We start from the raw sequence: 16649 nt of genomic DNA, 5'->3' as shown, positions 1-16649 counted from the left end.
TGCAGTACAGCAGTAAGTGGGAAAAACATAAAATTAATGCTGAATTACATATTTAGCTTCATATATTTTCCAAAAAAGTTTTGCCATAACTGAATTTTTTAAAATTAATTTATTTATTTTTATTTGTTTATTTACAGCATAACAGTGTTCATTGTTTTGGCATCACACCCAGTGCTCCATGCAGTACGTGCCCTCCCTATTACCCACCACCTGGTTCCTCAACCTCCCACCCTCCCCCCCCGCCCCTTCAAAACCCTCTGGTTGTTTTTCAGAGACCATAGTCTCTAATGGTTCAGCATAGAAGTAGCAGTTGAAAAATGCCTAGGGTATACAAGATGATTTTTTTTTAAAGTAATCTTAGAGCATTTGCTGGAGGAGGGGGCAGGGATCTTTAGGAGACTTTTCCAAGAACAAAAGACCTGAGAGGCACCATTTTCCTCTTCTGCCCCCTCCCTAGCCTAGACACAAAGACCACCTATTGGACCAAGCATAGCCCAAACACTCTCTATCTAGCTTGCTACAGTGCACTGCCTGTGGTCTTCTATAGATGGGCTCTCTCCAATCTGCCCTCAGTAGGAGTTTTCCACAGCAGAGGAACACAACCTTGCTGACACCACATGCCCCCTCTGTCTCCTACAGACCTGTGTCATCCAACACTCCCTTGGCAGGAATCCATGGGAAACATTGCCATAAGCATGGCAGTGCGCAAGCAGCCCCAAAGGAGTCAGCATCATCATAAAGCGACTCCTCAGCCAGGAAGAAAGGAGGAAGACTACACACATCAACTCCACTGCAGCCCCAGCAGTAGGCTGGAGGAAGACATATGGTCTGAAAGCAGGCTCTACCCACCAATGAAAGCTTCTGCGGAGACAACACAGGTAAGTGCCTTGCAGTTCAGTGATACTGCATCTCTGGCAAATGTCTGGTCTCATTAAACTCAAGTTGAAGTTGGTCTCAGATGGCTCATTAACAATAGAGACCAAACCCTGACCACAAAAGGCAAAGAGAATCATTAGAGACACTGAACAAAAAGTAAACATGGCTCAGCCACAAATGTAGGGTATAGGCAGCCCACATAGAAAAACCCCTGAAGTGCCAGGTTCTGGTGAACTGGGGACATTGTACTACAGGGTACTACAGGACCCCTTCTTCATAAGCCCACTTCTTTCAAAAGCAGGAGACATAGCTGACTTTCCTAACACATAGAAACAAACACAGAGAGTAAGACAAAATGAGAATATGGAGGAATATGTACCAAATAAATGAACAGGACAAAATCACAGGAAGAGACTTAAATGAAAAACAGATAATATGCCTGATAGAAAATTTGAAATAATGGCCATAAAGATTCTTACTGATCTTGAAAAAAGAACAGAGGACCTCAGTGAGATCCTCAACCAAGAGACAAGACACTAAAACCTACCAATCAGAGATGAAGGACTCAGTAACTGAAATTAAAAATACACCAGATGGGTTGCCTGGGTGGCTCAGTTGGTTAAGCAACTGCCTTCAGCTCAGGTAATGATTCTGGAGTCCCAGGATTGAGTCCCACATGGGGCCCCCTGCTCAGCAGGGAGCCTGCTTCTCCCGCTGTCCTCTCTCCTCTTATGTGCACGCTCTCTCTCTCATTCTCTCTCTCTCTCTCTCAAATACATAAATAAAATCTTAAAAAAAAAATACACCAGATGGAGTAAATACTAAATAGGGGAAGCAAAAAAAAAAAAAAAATAGCAGCACTGTGGAGGACAGAATAATGGAAAGCAATCAAACTGAACAGGAGAGGGAAAACATAACAAGAAATTAGGGAACTCAGCAATACCATTATGCATAATATTCACATTCCATGGATCTCAGAAGAGAGAGAGAGAATGGAACAGAAAATTTATTTAAAAAGATAATAGCTGAGGACTTCCAAAATCTGGAGAAGAAAATAGGAATCTAGATTCAGGAGGCAGAGAGAACCCAATAGAATCAACCCAAGCAAGTCCACACAAGTATACATAATAATTAAATGGCATAAAGTTGTGATAAAGAGAGAATTTTAGAAGCATCAAGAGAAAATAGTGACATACAAAGCAAGTCCCATAAGGCTATCAGTGGATTTTTCAGCAGGAACAATGCAGGGCAGAAAGGAATGGCATAATATATTCAGTGCTGGAAGAAAAAACAAAAAACAAAACCCGAGAAAGTTCCGTAACCAATAATACTCTATCCAGCAAGGAGAGATAAACAGAAGAGATAAAGAGTTTCCCAGAAAAACAAAAGTTAAAGGAATAGAGTGCCACCATTCTAGCATTACAAGAAATATTAAAGTGACTCTCCATGGAAAATGAAAACCATAAGTAGGACTAAATGCACAAATCACAAAAGCAGTAAAATTAAGTATATCTGCAAAATCAGTTAAGGGTTTCACAAATAAAAAGATGCAAAAATATGACACTATATACCTAAAATGAGGCAGAAAGAGTAAAAATTTAGTGTTTTGAGAATGAGTTCAAACTTAAGCAACCATCAACTTAATATAGACTGCATATGAGTAAGATATTATATATAAAACTGAGGGTAATGATAAATCAAAAACCAATAATAAATATGTGAAAAATAAAGAGAAAGGAATTCAAGTATATTACTTAAGTAAGCCAGAAAACTATGAGAGAAGACAGCAAGAGAATATAGGAACAGAGAAGAATTATGAAAACAACCATAAAAGTAACACAATGATACAAAGTACACTTTCAATATAAATGGACTAAATGCTCCAATCAAAAAAATATAGAATGACCAAACAAATAAAAAAGTAAAACCCACCTATATGCTGCCTACAAGAAGACTTTTTTCATACCTAAATATACCTGCAGAGTTAAAGTGAAGGGACAGAAAAGCATCTATCATGTAAATGGAATTGGAAAGAAAGCTGGGCAGCAATACTTATATTAGACAAAATAGACTCAGAAACAAAGACTATAAGAGGCAAAGAAGGACACTACGTGATAGTAAAGGAGAGAATCTAACAAAACGATAAAACAGTTGTAAATATTTATGAACCCAACATGGGAGCACCAAATACATAATGCAGCTAATAACAAACAAAAAGGATGTAACTGATAATAATAAAATAATGGGGGAATTAAACATCCCATTTACACCAATGGATAGATCATCAAAACAGAAAATCAACAAAGAAACAACAGATAATGCATTTGTGTGACAACTGGAACAAATGAATCTAACAGATATATCCACAATATTTCATCCTAAAACATCAAAATATACACATTAAGCCACAAAATAAGTCTCAATAATTTCAAAAAACAAAGTCATGGGCATCTGGGTGGCTCAGTTGGTTGGACGACTGCCTTCAGCTCAGGTCATGGTCCTGGAGTCCTTCTCCCTCTGACCCTCCCTCATCTCATGCTCTCTCACTCTCGCTCTCTCAAAACAAACAAACAAATACATACATACATATATACAAAGTCATACCATTCATTTTTTTCTGATCACCATGCCAAGGAACTAGCAATCAACAAGGAAAAAGCTAGAAAAGAACACAAACACATGGAAGCTAAAGAACATGCTACTGAACAATAAATGGGTCAACCATGAAATCAAAGAAGAAATAAAAGAATACATGGAGGCAAATGTAAATGAAAACACAACTGTCAAAAGTCTCCAGGATGCAGGAATAGCTGTCCTAAGAGGGAAGTTTATAGCATTACAGACATGCCTCAAGAAGAAAGGAAAATCTTAAACAACCTAAGCCTATACCTCCAGGAGCTATAAAAACAACAAAACTCAAATCTGTAGAGGGAAATATAATAAAGATTGGGGCAGAGATAAATGAACTAGAAACTAAAAAATAGAAAATATAGAACAAATCAATGAAACCTGGAGATGGTTCTTTGAAAAGATCGATAAAGTTGATAGATGTCTACAAGATTGATTTAAAAAAGAGAGGGTGTACTCCAAATCAGAAATAAAAGAGAAGTAACAATTGTTATCACAAAAATACAAAGAATTTTGAGAGAAAATTATGAAATGCTGTATGCCAACAGATTAGACAACTTGGAAGAAATGGATAAATTCCTAGAAATGTGTAACCTCCCAAAACTGAATCAGGAGAAAATACAAAATTTCAACAAACAAAACACCAGCAATGAAATCAAATCACTGATCAAAAAACTGCCAACAAATAAAAGTCTAGGACCAGATGGTTTCACAGGTGAATTCTACAAAGCACTTAAGAATGAATGCCTATTCTTCTGAAACTATTCCAAAAAACAGAAGAGGAAAGATTATTTCTGAATTTATTCTATGAAGCCAGAATTACCTTGATACCAGACCAGATGAATGAATGAATGAATGAATGAATGAATGAATGAATGAATGAAAAAAGGAAAGAAAGGAAGGAAGGAAGAAAATGAACAGATAACTAGAGGCTAGGATCTCTCATGGTCATCAACACAAAAATCCTTAACAAAATATTAGCAAATTGAATCTAACAATTTATTATAAAATCATTCACCATGATCAAGAGGGATTTATTCCTGAGATGCAAGGGTGATTCAATACTCACAAATTAATCAATGTGACACATTGTCTCAATATGAGAAAAGATAAAAATCATAAGATCAATTCAAAAGATGCAGAAAGAGCGTGTGACGAAGTACAACATCCACTTATGAAAAAACCCTCAACCAAGTAGGTTTAGAGAGAACATACCTCAATGTAATAAAGGCCATATATGAAAAACCCACAACTAACCTCATACTCAATGGGGAAAAAAAAAACTCATAGCAGTTCCTCTAAGGTCAGAAATAAGATAAGGATTGGAAATCTTAGATAAGGATTTCCACTCTCATCACCTTTTTTTCCCCCCAAACATAGTCCTAGAAATCCTAGTCACAGCAATCAGACAAGAAATAAATGGCATTCACACTGGTAGGGAAGAAGTAAAACTTGCATTATTGGCAGATGACTTGATACTATATACAGAAAACCTTAAAGACTCCACCAAAAAATGACCACAACTCATAAGTTAATTTAGTAAGGTCACACAATACAAAATCAATCTACAGAAATCTACTGTGTTTTTATACACTAATAATGAAGTAGCAGGAAGGGAAACTAAGAAAAGCTCATTTATAATTGCACCAAAGTGAATAAAATGCCTAGGAATAAACCTCACTAAGGAGGTGAAAGATCTGTAAACTGAAAACTATAAAGCACTGATGAATGAAATTGAAGATTAGACAAATGGAAAAATATTACATGACCATGGATTAGGAGAACAAATATTATTAAAATGTCCATACAACCCAAAGTTATTTACACATTTAATGCAATCCCTATCAAAATACCAACAGCATTTTTCATAGTACTAGAAAAAACAATCCCAAAATACTTATGGAACTTCAAAAGACCCTAAAGAGTGAAGGTAATCTTGAAAAAGAGCTAAACTACAGCTATCACAATCCTAAATTTCAAGTTAAATTACAAACCTGTAGTAATCAAAACAGTATGGTACTGGCACAAAAATAGGCACATAGATCAATAGAACAGAATAAAGAGCCCAGAAACAAACCCACAATTGTATGGTCAATGAATTTTTGACATAGGAAGAAGAATACACCATGGGTAAAAGACAATCTGCTCAACAAATGGCGTTGGGAAACCTGGACAGCTACATGCAAAAGAATGAAGCTGGACCACTTTCTTACACAAAAATAAACTCAAAATGGAATAAGGACCTAAATGTGAGACCTGAAACCATAAAAATTCTAAAAGACAGTACAGGCAGTAATTTCTCTGACCCTGGGTGTAGCAACATTTTGCTAGGTATGTCTCTTGAGGCAAGGGCAACAAATGCAAAAGTAAACTATTGGAATTACATTAAAACAAAAACTTCTAAATAAAATAAAATAAAAACTTCTCCACAACAAAAGAAATAATAAACAAAGCAAAAGACAACATAGTGAACAGAAGATATTTTCAAATGGTATATCCATCAGGGGTTAATAGCCAATATATATAAAGTACACAAACAACAGACAAAAAAATAATCCAATTAAAAATGGGCCAAAGACATGAATAGAAATTTCTCCAAAGACAATATCAAGATGGTCAACAGCACTCATTATCATGGAAATGCAAATCAAAACCACAATGAGATATTACCTCACACCTGTTAGAATGGCTAAAATCAAAACACAAGTATCATAAGTAATGGCTAGGATGTGGAGAAAAAGGAATCCCAGTGTTTGTTGGTAGGAATAGAAGCTGGCGCAGCCACTTTGGAAAAGATAACAGAGGTGCCTCAAAAAGTTAAAATAAAATTCCCATATGCTCCAGTAATTATAATACTGAGTATTTACCCAAGGAATATGAAACATGCAGCATTATTATAATAGGCAAATTATGGAAACAGCCCAAGTGTCCATTAATAGATGAATGGGTAAAGAAGAAGTGGTGTACATATACACATAATACGATATAAGTCATAAAAGAGAATGAAATCTTGGGACGCCTGAGTGGCTCAGTGGGTTAAGCCTCTGCCTTTGGCTCAGGTCATGGTCTCAGGCTCCTAGGATTGAGCCCCACATCAGGCTCTCTGCTGAGCAGAGAGCCTGCTTCCCCTCTCTCTCTCTGCCTGCCTCTCTACCTATTTGTGATCTCTCTCTGTGTCAAATAAATAAAATCTTTGAAAAAAAGAGAATGAAATCTTGCCACTTGCAACAACATGGAGCATCTAGAGGGTATAATGCTAAGCGAAATGAGTCAGTCAGAGAAAGACAAATACTATATGATTTCACTCATATGTAGAATTTAAGAAACAAAACAAAGGAAAAAAAAAGAGATAAACCAAATAACGGACTCTTAAATATAGAGAACATACTGGTGTTTACCGGGAGGTGGAGGATGTGGAGGGATGGGTAAAACAGGGGAAGGGGATTAAGGGTATACTTACAGTGATAAACAATGAATAGTGCATAGTATTATTGAAGCACTTTATTATAAACTGAAATTAATACAATACTGTATGCTAATTGCATTGGAATTGCAATTTAAAAATAAAAGAGATTCCAAACTTAAAAAATAAAATTTTGTGACATTATCCATTGTTTGAATCAAGTAAGATAATGAGTCTCAAAATGTCATAGTGGCATATAAAAGAAATTCAACTTTTAGGTTTATGCTTGCTTTTTTTTAAGGATCAATAACCTTATCTAAGTAATTCACAATAACAATGTGAATTTAAACAGTATCTAGGTAGTTTTATGATAGGTCTCAGAAGACTGGCTTTGTAATATTTACCACTGTGGTAGCTAACACTTGGTGAACTGTGTTAATATCAAGAAAACAAATCCAAGAAGATAAAAATTTGTAAAAATTGTTTCTACAATGATGTCTATTCAAAATTACCATGCGTTGTAGATTTGTTATGAATATTTCCCACAATTTTAAGTTTATACACCTTAATAGAAATGTGCTTATCATAACATAAAGACATCCACTTTTATACCAATGTAACCATAAGCAAAGAACACATAAAAAATATGAGTAATTCTGTTCAACAAGCTTTACTGTCCCAAAACACATATTCCATATTCTATAGAAATATAATTCTAAACATGGAACTTGTTTTATGCTCACACTATTTCTTATTAATACTCCTTCCCTGTCCATATACTCACCCCTTCTACCAACCACATGAAGAAAAATAAATTTTTCCAAACAGAAATACCATAGATCTAGGAAAAAAAGTCCAAAATACCATTCTATTACCAATGTTAGAATTTGGGGGAAAATAAAGCTTCTGGTTTATGAAAACATAGGGATGATGGAGTATTTAAACAGCAGTCTTACAAAGTTTAAACAAGAGGAAAAAATGTAATAAACTGTGACACTGATGTTCATTTAGCTTAGTCTGTTAAGAGAAGGAGATGGAATCTTCTGAATATTTTTTGTAGTAATATTTTCCTCTCTAAGCAATTAATTTATACATAAATTCTTCCTCCCCCTCCTCCCCCCTCCTCTCCCCTCCTCCTTCTCCTCCTCACCACTCCCTCTCCTCCTCCTCCTCCTTCCTCCTCTTCTTTTTTTTTTTTGTAGGCTCCATGCCCAGTGTGGAGCCCAAAACAGGACTTGAACCCATGATCCTGAGATCAAGACCTGAGCCAAAATCAAGAGTCGAATGCTTAACTGATTCAGCCATCCAGACACCCTTGTACATAAATTCCTGAACATATTGAGACCATGTGGAAGATTCTAAGACAAATTTTTTCTAAGAGTTTCAATAGTGAAAGAATGGATTGGTACCTAGGATATCCATTAAAAGAAAAAGTATGAGAATTAAAGTGGCCAGAGAGATGACTTTGTTCTTTCTTTTGGAGAAGGAAATTTGGGTTATAAGAGGTACTGTGACATAGAAAAAGCATTATTATGGTTCAGACAAAATATGTCAGAAAAATTGGGGATTTTCAATGTAATCAATACATAGCAGAAAAGAATCAATTCAATAGTAAATCTGATAAAACGACTTATGAAGGGAGAGTATGCTTGCATAAAACTTGCACTTCCATTAGCAGAGATGAGTTACCACTACACATTTTCTAAAAAGCCTGTCATGTCTAGATTCTTTTAAGCGAAGTCACAAGTAAAGTATACAGCTATGGAAGCTACTTCAGATGTGGGTTGCTTTTTTGTTTTTTGTTTTATAGAGAGGAAGGGGGCAGCCTAGTGCAGAGCCTGGCATGGGGCTCAATCTCACAACCCTGAGATCATGATCTGAGCCAAAATCAAGAGTCAAATGCTTAACTGACTGACACACCCAGGCACCCCCAGATGTGATTTTTTAATTTTTTAAATTATATTATGTTAGTCACCATACATCATTAGTTTTTGATATAGTGTTCCATGATTCATTGTTTGTGTATAACACCCAGTGCTCCATGCCATGCATGCCCTCCTCAATACCCATCACTGGGCTAACCCATCCCCAGGCTAACCCATCCCCCCCACTTCCCTCCCCTCAAAAACCCTCAGTTTGTTTCTCAGAGTCCACAGCCTCTCATGGTTCCTCTCCCTCTCTGATTTTCCCCCTTCATTTTCCCCTTCCTTCTCCTAATGTCCTCCATGCTATTCCTTATGTTCCACAAATAAGTGACACCATATGATAACTGACTCTCTCTGCTTGACTTATTTCACTCAGCATAATCTCCTCCAGTTCCATCCGTGTTGATACAAAAGTTGGGTATTCATCTTTTCTAATGGCTGAGTAAAATATTGTATATACAGACCACATTTTCTTTATCCATTCATCTGTCGAAGGGCACCTTGGAGCTGATATCCAAGACCTATGAAGAACTTCTCAAACTCAACATCCCAAAAATAAATAATCAGTCAAGTACACTGCTGCACTTTACACAAATTTCTGGAGAGAAAAGAACCTAATGTACTTGCCTCCCTAAGAACATAAGAAATATGGAAGTAGGTATAGCTGATCCAGAGTTAAAAAAAAAAAAAAGACACTACTTACTTTCTTGCCCACACTTACCAGATCCTATAATTGTTTAAAGAGGGACACCAAAAGCTACTTTCTGAGTCTTTCCTGGTGACCACATGTGGAGGTGGTCTCTTCCTGACTGCTCACGTCTATTTTCACCCCTTTCTTCCACTACTGCTTTCTGCTTTGATTTTCACTTTTGAGAATAAAGTGTGTTTCACAATAGACTACAGACTAAAAATTCCTTTAGTGTATGACCTATATGAAATCAGTATTTTTCACCCTTAGCAGAAGCACAGCACACTGATAGCAGCTAAGAACTCTACAAACAACCTTTGAGATAACATAATTTAGACAAGAGAGTGAATAATATAAGGGGAAAAAAAGATAAATAAAATCACATAAATAAAAAGCAAGAAAACTAAAGGGTAGGGAAAAGATCATTTAGAAGTAAATTTATGTATATACATATTCAGTGTCCTGCAAAAAAGTCATGTTTCCTTGTTCTCTTGAAACCTGATTCTGTGATTCTAACCTGATTACCATTAGCAATATTCTACAGAACCATCTAAGGACTGGTTGTTCAATTGCCCCGTACACATTTACCCTGGAACAACTGTAAGATCAAGCGAAGAAACTGGTCGTATTAAGAGTGTTGCAAAAGAAATTTCTACGAATAGTGAAATATATGACTACTGTCTACACATGTAGTGAGTGAATGGGTAAATACACTGAAGTGACAAAGTTAAAAAGGAATGGTACCAGCCTACTTATGACTTTTCTGTGGATCTGTCCTCTGAGTTTGTTCATAAATAAGACAGTTTAGTATATTTGAAAGATAAATAAAATTTCTGATAGGCTCATGGAACCTCAGATAGGGAGAAGTAAATTAATATTATAATATAGTATATATTTACATAATTATATAATATATAACTATATTGTAAGAAATAATATGTTATATATAATTTTATCTAATATAAACGTCTTCTAATGTAAGCAAGGAAAAATCTATTATCTCTTCCTCTGGATTTTAATGATCCTTTCCTAGGCCTGCATTTGACACTATTTACACTATTTACACTGCCTTGTAATTTCTTCACATTCAGTCTCCCCTGTACATACTTATGTTGCTCCAGAATGGAAGGTGTAGGCAAGGACACTGCCTTAGAAATTAGTCAGTCCTAGGACACCTGGGTGGCTCAGTTGGTTAAAGGTCTCCCTTGGGCTCAGTTCATGATCTTAGGGCCCCAGGATCAAGTCCCTGAGTCCCATATTCATTCTCCTTCTCAGCTGGGAGCCAGCTTCTCCCTCTGCCTCTTCTGTTGTTGTGCTCTGGCAAATAAATAAATAAAATCTTAAAAAGAAAGAAAGAAATTGGTCGGTCCTACGTTCAAAACCAGTCTCTGCCCTTCAGTTGTTTAACTTCTCTGAGGTTTAACTACTTAAATTATAAAATTTAAAAACTGGACAGCTATATTTATTTTCTGGGTTTGCTGAAACATGTAAAAGGTGCCTAGGACATAATTTCGTACTTAGTAGGTGCTTGCAAATAAAATGCCATTAAAAATAACAATACAAACACACAATACTTAGGTATAAAGCTGAACACTAGGGTAATCCCTTTATGGGGAAAAAATATAAAATATAAAACCCTAAAAAGGTCCTAAATAAGTGGAGAGACATAGCACATTCATAAACAGAAAACACAGCATCATTAATGTATCAATTCTCAACTGCTATTAAATTCAATCTTGTTCCACTAAAATCTCAAAAGGGTTTTGGTAAAATTTAGTTAGAAGCTTAAATAAAAGAAAGTAGTAATGAAACTCTGAAGGGGAGACAAAATGCAGGGGGGGAATAAAAGTAACTGATTTTCTATACATATATCAAGAATTTTTGCAAAGCCATGGTAATTACACTGTGGTATAGATACAGGGGAAGACAGTAGGACAGTACACATGTGCATAGTAAGTGGAAATCTAACTACTGACCCAGCTACCACTGAAGACCAGTGGTACTTATTCAGTATATGGTGATATCTCAATTGAATGTAAATATAGAAAAATAAAGAAATAAATCCCTACCTCACACCATATACCAATCACTTTGAATGAGACATATGTGAAAACTGGGAGTTTAAGAACTGAAGTCATATCAGCACAGAAAATTTGAAGAGAAAAAGATTCTCAATTTTGGACTTCCGTATGTATTCTTTCATAAAACTACTCTAAGAAAACACTTTTTTTAATGTCTTTTTCACTTTTGCCTTTTTCCATATTTGCAAAAGAGAGCCATACCTCTCACTCATTCAGAATTATTCTGTGGTGTAAAAATGCCCAAGTACCTGATAAAGGAAGATATTAAAATGCCACCATCATTCGACCAATATGCCAAAACCCAGACCTGAGGCTGTCTCATTTCCTCTTGTATACATATTCTTTTCTGCGAAAAAAGCTTAGCATGAGAAATGTAACATTTTGTTCTATTTCAAAATATTCTTCATCAGGTTATTCCACACGGAGTACAGAACTGATAAAGTCCCAAATTATTTCCAGATATTTCAAAATTATTGTCAAATATTTAATGCATCTCTCCTGGGGGGAATGTCTAGCAATACAGAGGAGAAGGAGAGAGGGAAGAAATGAATGAGAATGAATGAAAACTTAAGAAATGCTAATGATGTAGCCCTTTATCTTATCCAGACCACAAAATGATGCTAGGAATCTATTCATTTTAGAGCTGGAATTTAGAAGTTCAATGATTATGAAGGGAGCTTATTAACACATTTACACTACTTTCTAAAAGAAAAATAAACCTTGCTTGGCTAATTTGCTTGACAAGGATTGACTTTGCCAATTAGGTTATATGACCATCATTTAAAATAAAATAAATGTGTTTAACTATGGCTCCATGACTTTTGCTCAAATATATTTAAAATGTGAGATAAGAGAAAACCTTTAATTAAAATTATATATTGCACTGATAAAAATAGAATTGATTTCAAAATGCATTTTTTTTTCTAATAAACTTTTAGTATATCAGGTTAAACACGTTGTCTCTAAATGGAGAAAGAATTAAAAGAAATAACTAATGGTCTTCTGAAAAGTCTTAGTAAAGCCTTTTAGGTATTATTCCTAGATACATATATGATTGATCTTCATGACTGGGTAACAAATCTTTTTGAAAGTTAGGTCATTTCCAATTTCTTGCTATCAATAAAACTGAAGGAGGAAGTAATCAAGTTGTCAGCTGATATAACATTAAAAATAGGTTTTATGAGAAACCACTATGTTATTTGGAACATAATTTGAAGAGTTTAAAGCACTGAGTAACAATGCTATTACAGAGCTTGTTTCCTTGTATCTCTCCATTAAATACACAAATTTTCTCATCATTTTCATCTATATTAAAGAAAACTAGGAAAAGGTCTCATTCTAGCAATTAGCAATAATTCATCAGGCATATATGAACTAATAGGAAAAAAGCTTTTTCTATCTTATAAAAGATAATTTATAGTTTGTATTTTATTCCTTATCTTTAACAGTTACTCAGATAAATTTTTTTGCTCATTTTTACACTCACACCTCATACTAATTCAAATGTAATGAAAAAAATCCTGAAAAAAATTTAAATTGTAGAGAGCTTTCAATGTACAAAAATTCTCAAAGTATTATGAATCATGCTTACATTTTCATTATATATAAATATATATATATATATAGCATAGGTAATTAAAATAATTTGAATCATAAAACATTAAATATTGAATACAAGGCAAAAAATCCAAATGTTCAGTATGCTCTAATTGCTGAACTTTTTTTAACTGGAGGACTGTGGTTATCAAATTGTCACAGTATTTTGATTCACTGGATACCTTTTTTTTTTTTTTTAAAGAGAAAGAGAGCATGCATGAGTGTGGGAGGGGCAGAGGAAGATGGAGAAAGAGAATCTCAAGCAAGTCCATGTCTGAGCAGAACCCAACACAGGGCTCTATCTCATGACTCTGAGATCATGACCTGAGGTGAAATGAAGAGCCAGAAGCTTAACCAGCTGAGCCACCTAAGTGCCCCTGAATATTGTTTTAAAATTGATGTGAGTTTTCTGCTGAATGCCAAACCTGATAAAATCCCCCTAGTTTTCTTTGTGCAACTAAACACAGTTGTGGAAATATCACACATGTCAAATTAAAACATTCAAAACAGTATATAACTTTCAAGTTTTTTAGGGAATCTTTAAGAAAAATTTTGAAACTGTGACCACTTCCAAAAGATAATTCTATATAAATCAAGGAATTAAATGTAAAAAGCAAATGTGTAATCTTCTAGAAACAAAAGCAGGAGAACGTCTTTATAATTTAAGAAATAAAATGTTTTATATAGGCACAAAAAACAATTGGGAAAAGACTGACCACTTGAAAACAAAAAAATATGTATGAATTTCTATTAAAATGAAAATGACAAACCAAAAATTAAGAGAAAATAAACACAACATATATAACTAAAAAAGAGAAAATACTCAATAAATAAGGGACTTCTGTAAATCAATTCTAAAATTTCAGCAAATTGGGAGAAATATAGATGGGGATGCACAAGTTGTCAATAAATATTTGACAATTAATCTAACTTTGATCAGAAGATGAAAATTAAAGGCATTAAAATTATTTTGCAATCATATTGGCAAAAATTAAGAAAACTAAATGGTAAGAATAGGAATTCATGATTATGTTTATTCAATCACTTTGGAAAACAATTTGGCTTTTCTCATATCTTACAACCTAGCAATTCCACTCTAAAGAAATACTGGCATACAGCCAACAAGAAACACGTACAAGAATATTTGTAATAGAAAAAATATATCAAAAACAAACTAAGGTCCATCAACAGGAAAATAAATAGTCTTATATTCAAGTAATAGAATTATAAACAGCAGTTTGTTACAAGGGTAAATCCCAAGCGTTTTCACCATAAAAGACAGAAAGAAAGAAGGAAGGAAGGGGTAACTACGAGAGGTGATGGACATGTTAATTAGCTTACTGTGGGGATCACTGCACATACATATGTATGTTGTGCGATTCAAGTTTGTGAATGTCAAACTATGAAGGTGTACATTTTAAGCATATATACAACTTTGATGTTTTAATTATACCCCAGTAAAGCTGAAGAAAACAGCAGTAATAAAATGAATCAATTCCATAATTATATATCAACGTAATGGATCTTGTGATTTTTTAATTTTGAAGGAAAGGAACAAATAAAGCTATTTAAATACTGTATTTATATAGAATTCAAAATTAAGGGGAAAATGAACATTGTATTCCTTAATCTTTCATATGTGTTTGTACCACAAAGAAAAGCAAGGAAAATATCACAGGAAAAGAGCACATGTTATGCTCTATTTTTAAAACTGTGTAATGAAACAAGATGGGATTGGGAGGGAGACAAACCATAAATGACTCTTAATCTCACAAAACAAACTGGGGGTTGCTGGGGGCAGGTGGGGTTGGGAGAGGGGGAGGGGGTTATGGACATTGGGGAGGGTATGTGCTATCGTGAGTGCTGTGAAGTGTGTAAACCTGGCGATTCACAGACCTGTACACCTGGGGATAAAAATACATTATATGTTTATAAAAAAAAAAAATGGAAGGGGAGGCGAACCATAAGAGACTATGGACTGAAAAAATAACCTGAGGGTTTTGAAGGGTCAGGGGTGGGAAGTTGGGGGAACAGGTGGTGGGTAATAGGGAGGGCACGTTTTGCATGGAGCACTGGGTGTTGTGCAAAAACAATGAATACTGTTACGCTGAAAAATAAATAAATTTAAAACACACACACACACACACACACACAAACACAAAAAAAACTGTGTTGACGCAAAAATTCTCGCCAAAATACTAGCCAATAGGATTCAACAGTACATTAAAAGGATTATTCACCACGATCAAGTGGGATTTATTCCAGGGCTGCAGGGTTGGTTCAACATCCGCAAATCAATCAATGTGATAGAACACATTAATAAAAGAAAGAACAAGAACCATATGATACTCTCAATAGATGCTGAAAAAGCATTTGACAAAGTACAGCATCCCTTCCTGATCAAAACTCTTCAAAGTGTAGGGATAGAGGGCACATACCTCAATATTATCAAAGCCATCTATGAAAAACCCACCGCAAATATCATTCTCAATGGAGAAAAACTGAAAGCTTTTCCATTAAGGTCAGGAACACGGCAGGGATGTCCATTATCACCACTGCTATTCAACATAGTATTAGAAGTCCTAGCCTCAGCAATCAGACAACAAAAAGAAATTAAAGGCATCCAAATTGGTAAAGAAGAAGTCAAACTATCACTCTTCGCAGATGATATGATACTATATGTGGAAAACCCAAAAGACTCCACTCCAAAACTGCTAGAACTTGTACAGGAATTCAGTAAAGTGTCAGGATATAAAATCAATGCACAGAAATCAGTTGCATTTCTGTACACCAACAACAAGACTGAAGAAAGAGAAATTAAGGAGTCAATCCCATTCACAATTGTACCCAAAACTATAAGATACCTAGGAATAAACCTAACCAAAGAGACTAAGAATCTATACACAGAAAATTATAAAGTACTCATGAAAGAAATTGAGGAAGACACAAAAAAATGGAAAAATGTTCCATGCTCCTGGATTGGAAGAATAAATATTGTGAAAATGTCTATGCTACCTAAAGCAATCTACACATTTAATGCAATCCCTATCAAAATACCATCCATTTTTTTCAAAGAAATGGAACAAATAATCCTAAAATTTATATGGAACCAGAAAAGACCTCGAATAGCCAAAGGAATATTGAAGAACAAAGCCAAAGTTGGTGGCATCACAATTCCGGACTTCAAGCTCTATTACAAAGCTGTCATCAAGACAGCATGGTACTGGCACAAAAACAGACACATAGATCAGTGGAACAGAATAGAGAGCCCAGAAATCGACCCTCAACTCTATGGCCAACTCATCTTCGACAAAGCAGGAAAGAATGTCCAATGGAAAAAAGACAGCCTCTTCAATAAATGGTGCTGGGAAAATTGGACGGCCACATTCAGAAAAATGAAATTGGACCACTTCCTTACACCACACACGAAAATAGACTCCAAATGGATGAAG

General features: G+C 35.0%; 1 pseudogene; it reads left to right on the top strand.

The window, feature by feature from the left end:
- The first annotated feature begins 695 nt into the window (after positions 1-695).
- LOC123952144 overlaps positions 696-16649 on the top strand; it is a 66188-nt pseudogene continuing 50234 nt past the window's right edge.

The sequence above is a fragment of the Meles meles genome, chromosome 10 (genome assembly GCF_922984935.1).
Source record: "Meles meles chromosome 10, mMelMel3.1 paternal haplotype, whole genome shotgun sequence".
Classification (NCBI taxonomy): domain Eukaryota; kingdom Metazoa; phylum Chordata; class Mammalia; order Carnivora; family Mustelidae; genus Meles; species Meles meles.
Note: the sequence above shows the minus strand (reverse complement) of the source record. Positions and strands in the feature narration are given on the sequence as shown.